This window comes from Falco naumanni, chromosome 8 (genome assembly GCF_017639655.2).
Source record: "Falco naumanni isolate bFalNau1 chromosome 8, bFalNau1.pat, whole genome shotgun sequence".
In the NCBI taxonomy this organism is placed as follows: domain Eukaryota; kingdom Metazoa; phylum Chordata; class Aves; order Falconiformes; family Falconidae; genus Falco; species Falco naumanni.
The window spans coordinates 46,817,186-46,825,342 of NC_054061.1; positions in this window are offsets into that span (position 1 = coordinate 46,817,186).

The following is an 8,157-nucleotide window of genomic DNA, read 5'->3' on the forward strand; positions in this document are numbered from 1 at the left end:
TTTATAGCTTGTATAAAATGCAGCTGCACCACAGGGTCTGGGCCCCATGGCCCCATGGCTCGCTTGTGTCCTGGAGATGATGCTTTTGCCAGGCGCCATGAGGGACTAGTGGAGTGGCATCTGCAGAGATTGCATTACTAAACACTGCTGAATCACCAAGCTCACACAAACTGAGTTTCTTTACTGGTTTACTGTGGAGGGGTTTTTTACCTTGCTTTTGTTGGAGGCTTTGCTGAGTGTGGTAGATTTTTTTCACAAGAATAGGAACAGAGTAGCAGAACAGCAGGACAAGTATCCCACCAACTTTCCTATGACAATGCATGGAAAAGTTTTTCAACATGTTCAATTTTTTTTTAATAGGAGCAAATAAACTTATTTTTCTCTCAACTTATTATTAGAAATGGTTAAACATTTTTATTTAAGGAAATAATTTTGAGCCACAGCAAATCTCAGCTGTTCTGATTAAGATTTTTGAGAACAATAAAGAATTCAAACCATGGTCTTGTAATTACAAATGTGAGCTGATTTTAACCATGCTAACACCTGTATGAGAAAAACAGAAATATGATGATATATCATTCTGTGTATTATAAACAGTATAAAAATGCTCTAATTTCACTACACTCATTTCTGCAATGTCCCTTCTTATGAATTTCCTAAAAGAACCCAGAATTATTTTAAAAAATGAGAAAATATTTAGTTAAAAGTTTCCTCCTTTTTTATAGTCTGCCTTTACTAAGACTTACTGAGCACTCCTGAGACACTTATTCATGAGCCAAACTTATTCAAATCAGCTTAAGGATAGACAGTATGTGTGCACATGCATGTTTGTACACAGATTCAGTCAATATAGGAGTTCATACTGCTGTAATAAACCGGAATAGCAAGAAGAAAACCCAGTGAGAAATACTGCAGAAGAAAGAGGTAAATAGGGAGGAATTACAGAAATGTGCTAAAAAAGGTATTTCCCCTTTATTCACTTAGTGCTGATTCATTCTCATTAAATGGTAAATTTAGCTTTGCTGTCACTACTCAACACCACTATGGTATTACAGCTAAATGCTACTTCACCAGTAATCTGTTATTATAAAATGAACTTTTATATTTGAATATTCAAATATTTATATTGGAATAAGTGCATATTGATTTGGCTCTTCCATGAACACAAATGCCTTTCTAGCAAGCAGGGACACCATGTTACAGTGAAGAAATATTTATTTACAGCATTTATTGTAGTGGCTTCTGGAAAAAAATTACATATTTAAACTGTCAGCATTAGGACATGGAATTTTTTTTCTCTGTGCCAATTTAAAAGTCTTTTTTCCCTTTTTTTATATGTCATGGCTCCAGGGCTCTTCACAACAGGGCTCTGCAGAGTCAGAAACAAATCATCATTTGCAGTCAGCATGTTTGGAGGTCTTACTCCTATTAACTCTGACTTAAGAACAAGGTCCAATTCCAGAGCTGTGTTTTGATCATCTTTCTCTTTCAGCTGGTGGTTGAAGACCATCTCAGACTCCCTACAATCACCATATACTCTCTGATTTAGACTGTTAATTTTCATAATGATACAGAGCTGGTGCTGATCCTCCTTTCATTCCCAGACACTCTTACTACATGCTCCCCTGGCTACAAAAATTTTCATGCATACTTTAAAGCAATCTGGGGCTGATTTATTCAGTGCACCTGCACGAGGCTTGAGGGAACATACTGCACCGCCCATCCCCTCCCAGGCACACGCATTCCCTCTCAGACTTCTTGGTCATGACCCTGTCTCCTTCTCCCTCAGCCCTGCATTGCATGTCTGAAATGTTTTGCAGAGAAACATGTCCAAAGGATGTTGGTTAAGCAGTGGAGAGATGGGGCCAGGACGCATGTGCTGGGTCTGGTAAAATCTGCTGCTGTTTGTGTTGGCTGTCCCCTTGGTGTGCTTTCCTGGCCGGGGCACCATGCAAAAGAGGGTGTGAAAATGCCTTATGACTTCACAGCACATCAGAAGATAGATATTGTGATATGTCTTCACGGAGGAGGTACAAAAAAGGCAGCTTTGGGGAAAAGCAAGAATATGACAGTTGTTACAGTTCCCTGAAATGAAAGCTGCTCTTTCCATGATGCCACCAAAAAAGTAGAAGTGCCCTGGAAATCTTACAGGTCCAGCATCTGGCTCTTAGTGCAATCTTCCTTTCCTTCATTAGGACTTTTGTCTGTTTGGATGAGTCAGAGAGCAAGTCCCCTTGAGTTACACAGCAAGCCAGAGAAAATGAGAGACCAACAGTCTCCCTGTACGGATAGCACTTCAGCTACGGAACACACGCATGAGGTCAGTGCTCCAGCCAAGGAAGCTAGCAGATCTGTCAAGCCTTCTTTGGACAACCTGTTTAAGGATTAATCGTATGAATGTTTGCTCCACAAGGTTCTGTGTACTTCAGGCACTGTTTTCTCCTCCAACTTTTTAAACAAGGAAACACTTCTTTCCTAGGACTCAGGGGTCAAGTTTGGTCCCCTTTTGACCCTTTGAATTTGCCTGCTGCTGCTAAGCTAAATGGTGGTGTGAGGTAATTTATTTGGGATCAGGGTTAAAGTGTTAATGAGAACACCACATTTCTCTGAAGCTCAGCAGAACTGAGAGCAGCATTCTCAGCTGAGAGAAAAAAAAGAAATCCTCAGCACATACTGGAGCCAAGAAGCATATGGAGCCATTTTAGCCCATGGTTGCATAGCTTCTTCTCAGATTTCAATGAAGTAAATCTGAAGGGCAGTTTGAATCCTAATATATGTGCAGGAAGTCCATGCATTCAGGATTACTATAAAAGTAGGCTAATTGGAGCCCTTCTCCAGCGAGGTGCTGAGAGCCGTTGGCTCCACTTGGAGTTAAGAGGACTGGTATGTTTAGCACTGTGAAGGATTAGGCTTCTAAATGTTCCTACTGCTGATAGCATGTTTGCTAGAAGGATTGATTTGACAAGGGTAGCGATGTATGGCCGTTAAATTGTTTGCAGATTTGACCTATCTGTCCATAATAAGAAATAATATCTGAAGTGCCATAACTCTGTCAAACATTTCAAAGGAATACTTGTTTAAAGATCGAATGCATTATGTAATCTCATAATGTCAGATTAGGACGTAAAACTACAGAACATGACACAGAGCAGCATTACAAGACATACTGTGTCAGAAATTTTATAAACAATTTCTTCTGGACCTCTCACATGTTATCAGTTTGAGTAGTGACTATGATGCATTTAAAATTTCTTCTGGCAGCTGGATACAAAATGATGTGGCAAAAAAGTGACTGGAAGTATCACCCAGGGGCTCTTGCAAAAGCATTTTTCCATAGCAAAACTGTACAGACCTGCAGATTTTGTCCTGGTGTGAGGGAACCTATGGAGAGAATGGGAAACGAGAAAGGACAGCAGAACAATCAAAATGAAGGAAAGGAACAGAGCCTAGTCCTGTGTGTTATTAAACTGAATCACAGTTCTCAGTTGACAGACCCAAAATAATTAATAACATAGTAAATGGAAAAATCTGTTACCTACAGCCAGCACAAGGGCTTAGAGTTACCCAGTGCTTATGCCTACAATTCCATAAGCATAATTTTTCTCCATATGGATTTATTTTTATTACATGTTATTTGCCTGAGTATGAGACTACCTAGGCAAGATAAATATCTTTTACCTTGGAAGGATCTATCTGATTTCTTTTAAGTATATAGCACTTTGGAATTTGGGGAAATAGAAAAGCAAAATAAATTCCCACAAACTAAATCTAAAATCAAGACAGGTTCAAAAAAACAGAGCTGAGAGGAGAGAAGGAAATAAACCAGCACTGAAATAAACAGTGATCATTTTTTATGAGACTCATAATAAAGAAAAATTATTTTAACTTTCCTTAAGTGACAACTAGTGGAAAAATAGGAAGCAGCTAAAAAAGTAGCATCGAGCCTGCTAGGCTGGTGAACATCAGCTGGAGTTGCCTTTTCTGTGATTTTCCTTTTATGTTTAATCTTCATCATTTTTATGACCTTATTCAATTCAAAGTATGTATAAACGTATATATATATATAAAAGTATATATAAATGTCATATGCAGCATTTTTGTGAATTGAAATTTAATCAAGCAGAGGCGCATGGTGGACACCTTCAGCAGCATCTGCCTTGGCCAGTGCACAATAACAGAGCCCATGAATAAGTGCTGTAAATGCAAAGGTCATGATTTTCACTCCCATGTCCCACCCCCACCAGCCTGCACCACTGGCAGCAGAAAAGGGGTTAAAATGAAGCTATACCAGGGTGGGGACCAGCTCGCACTCAACTCCTGTTTTTCCCTCTGCAAAGCAGTGTGTGGTGAAGGGACTGCAGCCCTATACAAAAGATCTTGGGAATTAAGAGCTCAGGCCTGTCAAAGCAGCACTAGCGCTCTCCGTGATGTGCCACCTGTTCTTGGAGGAGCCTGGAGTGCAGCAGGGAAGGAGTGCCCCAGATATTGCCTCTCTGGCCTTGCTGTGATGCTGTGCCTTGGGGAATGGGTGACAGAAGGGTGCCAAGATACAGCTCTGATGGGGAACATCTGAGCAGACGCTGGGTTTTTGTCTTGCTTGCCTGGGTACAGCAAGTGCCCAGCTGGTCCTGCACCCTAGGAGCCAAAGTTCTAGGGAGAAACGCACAAGCGTTCCTCCACTTGGTACAGTGGGTTTCAAATGAGTTTGTGTCCCTTTGTGAGCCATGTGGACACATGCGGCATGAGCACACATCACACACAATGAGTGGAGGAGCCAGGCCCCACTGCACTTCTCTACTCTCAACATGAGTTGTACCCCACGCTGCCCTTGCCCCTTCATGCTGTCAAGCCTGCACCGTTGCTCTTTACACAGGTAGCACCTTGCAGGTTGAACTTTGCTTCTGCCCCAGGACAAACTGCAGACAACTTCTTCTGAGATGGCAAGCAGGCTACAAGCCTGGGACCTAGACTTCTCTCAAGAGACAGGTGATCCCCTCCATCTTTCCCTGTCCACACCTCTCTGTGCAGGAATCGTGCAGAGCAGGGCTGACTGGAAGCTGGGATCAAACTATGTCGAGCAGCATTAGCCTTGGTAGCAATCCCTGCAGTGTGTACTACTTACCAGAAACATCAGTGCTCAGTGACAGCTCCCCATGGACGGCTGCTCTGTGAAACCTGTCAGTTAGCCAGCACCTCTGCATTAGTGGTTGCTAACTGGGTCAGTATTATTTTGCATTAGCTGTAATAATGCTTTGTTCCCTCCTTTTTCTTGCTAATAAGTAGCTGCTTCCTTACATCCTTTCTGGTCAGCCCTGCCTGCCAAATGACACGTCTGTCAAAATATACATTATTCAAAAACGGACCTGTTGCCAGCTCTGTGAGGCTGGGGGATGGGTTCATGTATCATATCACTCTTCCATACATCTCAATTTCCTGCTTTCTGCATGATTAATGCACATTTGCTTCCCTCTACATAGACAGCAAAGAATGAATTATGCTGCTTCATTACATAACTGGTAATGTCTTTCCATACCTATATACACTAATCACTGCTTTCTTAAGCCTTATGTTTGTAAATGAACTAGATGGAAAGAGTAAACACAGAATAACGGCATGTTATGCTCCTCTAATGTAACAGAAATCAGAAGGGGACAAGAAGGTGTAGGTGTTTCTCCTTCTAGAGTTTAGTAGGTTTTCAGAATTTTAAAGTCATGACTGCCCTCATAATACCTACATTTGATCTTTGATGTTGAGCTTCAGCAGTTTTTACTAAATTCAAGGCATAGAAGATAGACCTTTTCTGCAGCTGATAGAAAATGGATACAAATGACTGAAAATAACTAACACACACATTAGAAACACAGACTACAGATATTGTTCACATACCGAGTGGTTAATCTCTGCCTAAACTTAATACTAAATAAACCAAGCCAATATTGGCACTCTCAGACAAATCCCAGTACTGCATTTGGAAATAACGATATTATGCAGACTTGAACATATTAGTAGCTTGAAAACAGAGAGCAATAGCAGATGCTATAAAATACACAGAATCAATCCTGCTTGGACATTTATTGCATTAATACTATTTTCAATTTATTTAGCAGCAAAGTGCTTTTATTACTGACTACTATGTATGAGTGAGAATGTGTGTGGGTGTGGGTGCTGTACACAGAAACGTGCATGTTAGCTGCTCTGCCTGGCATAAAAAAATCCTTAAGAGGACAGCAATGAAATGTTTTAACAACACCTAACAGCATCATACAATATGCCATAAAGACACAACACAAGAGGATACTGATGCCACAGATCCACTCATAATTTAGATACAGTGACAAAAACATTATTAACCAAACAGAATTTGATTAGAAAATCAGCACTACCAGCTTATCCTTTAGAAATGCCATGGGATGGGATTTTAACCAAAAATAAGAAACCAGCTGTTGTTTGCTGTTTGCCTTTTTCCCCCCTTTTACTTCACAGAGCCTCCAGAAGCTTATGTAGAAAGAAAATCAATTAAATAAAAACGGACAATGATGATGAAGTCAAGAGAGCAATTTTAAAATCAATACACTGCTTCAAAAGAAGCTCACAAGATGGTTGCAGAATATGGAACAGAAGCCTGACATACCAAGCAGACACAATGTTAAGAACCAAAGGAAGATCCCACAATACTTTCATATTTATCAGAAAGGATAACATGGAAAGACTTGTAGCAACCCAAGGTTGTGCTGTTATAAGCACATCAAACCAACCCCTTCTTGCCTATCCTGACTCCTAGAGCATAGCTAGTGAAATTTCAGACACTAGGCTGTGTCTCTAAGTGGATGATGTTTGGGTCTGAAAAATCCAAAACTTAAGTGAGCCAAGAATAAGCTTTTGTAGTAGCAAACATCAGCACAAATATCACCAATTTCTGCTCTAAGTACAAGACATAATTCTTCAATTTTCAAATAAACACATGCCATGCACTTTTTTTAAAAAGCAACAATTAACAATAAAATTCTGCCAAAGCAAAATGTTCCATTATGCATGCAATTTTCTCCCCAAGGAGGGAACTGAAGAAAGAACAAACCACATGTGAAATGTTAGTCATCTTGTTTGACGCAATTTTGTGTGGTTCTCAGATAGTGTGGTAAGGACAGTTCAAGAGTTTATATGGACTAGTGGAGAAATCAGGAAAAAAAACACCATCAAACAAATGAGCTTCATCTTAATGCTTGCTTATGAGCTGATATGGGCAACGTTATGAAACCATCACAGATAAAAGTCACCTAAATCATCATAAAGTATGGTGATCTCAAACTATTTAATGGGAAACATGATTGGCAGAAAAGGGTCTTAAAATAGATAGTGAATTGCTACAGTTAGCTGAGGTTTAGTACTGCTTCTAAAATTCCAAACTGTAAAACTCAAGCCAGAAAGTTTCTTGACCTTTTTTTCTGTGTCAAAATTAAGGCAGAATTAAATAAGAGTCAAGTAGACAGGCAGAGTATTGAGTAAAAAATTCTTAGCCATACTCACTTTTCACTTCAAAAACATTGCTGTTTTATTGCAAGTCCATGATTCTGAAAACATAGTTCAAAAAGATGACTTTAAAGAAATTCAATTTTTTTGTGTGCAAAACATATGTGTAGCAATATACCATGACGAGCATGAGGCATGCAAAAACAACTCAGAGCAACTGGCACTTCTGTCAACACGGTACCAAAAACACTGATGTCACTTAGTATTTGTGGTAAGCCCCAAGTATTCCTCTTGCAGCAGAACATTTGTTGTCTACTTCCTATGGAATTTCTGAGCTGGAATCAGGTCCAAGGTTGTTTTTTTTTTTTTAATTCTTCAGTATCAATTGCACACAAGTTCACATCTGAACTTGAAGGTTTGGAAGTCCCTGCAAACAGACTTTGTTGGCTTTTCTTTCAGCTGTTATTATTTGCAGGTGTCTCATCCATGTTTATGCTGATAAAACAAAACAATGTTGCCATGCCTTCCCTCCAACCAATACAGCATTTTCATTAATTTTAGTCACAAAAAAATTGTAATGAGATTTTAAAATTAAATTCTTATTTGTCTAAGGTGTGCTTATAGATCATTAACACTGTCACTATGCTTTTAGAAGTTGACATCAACAGCATCATGTATTTTTCCATAGGT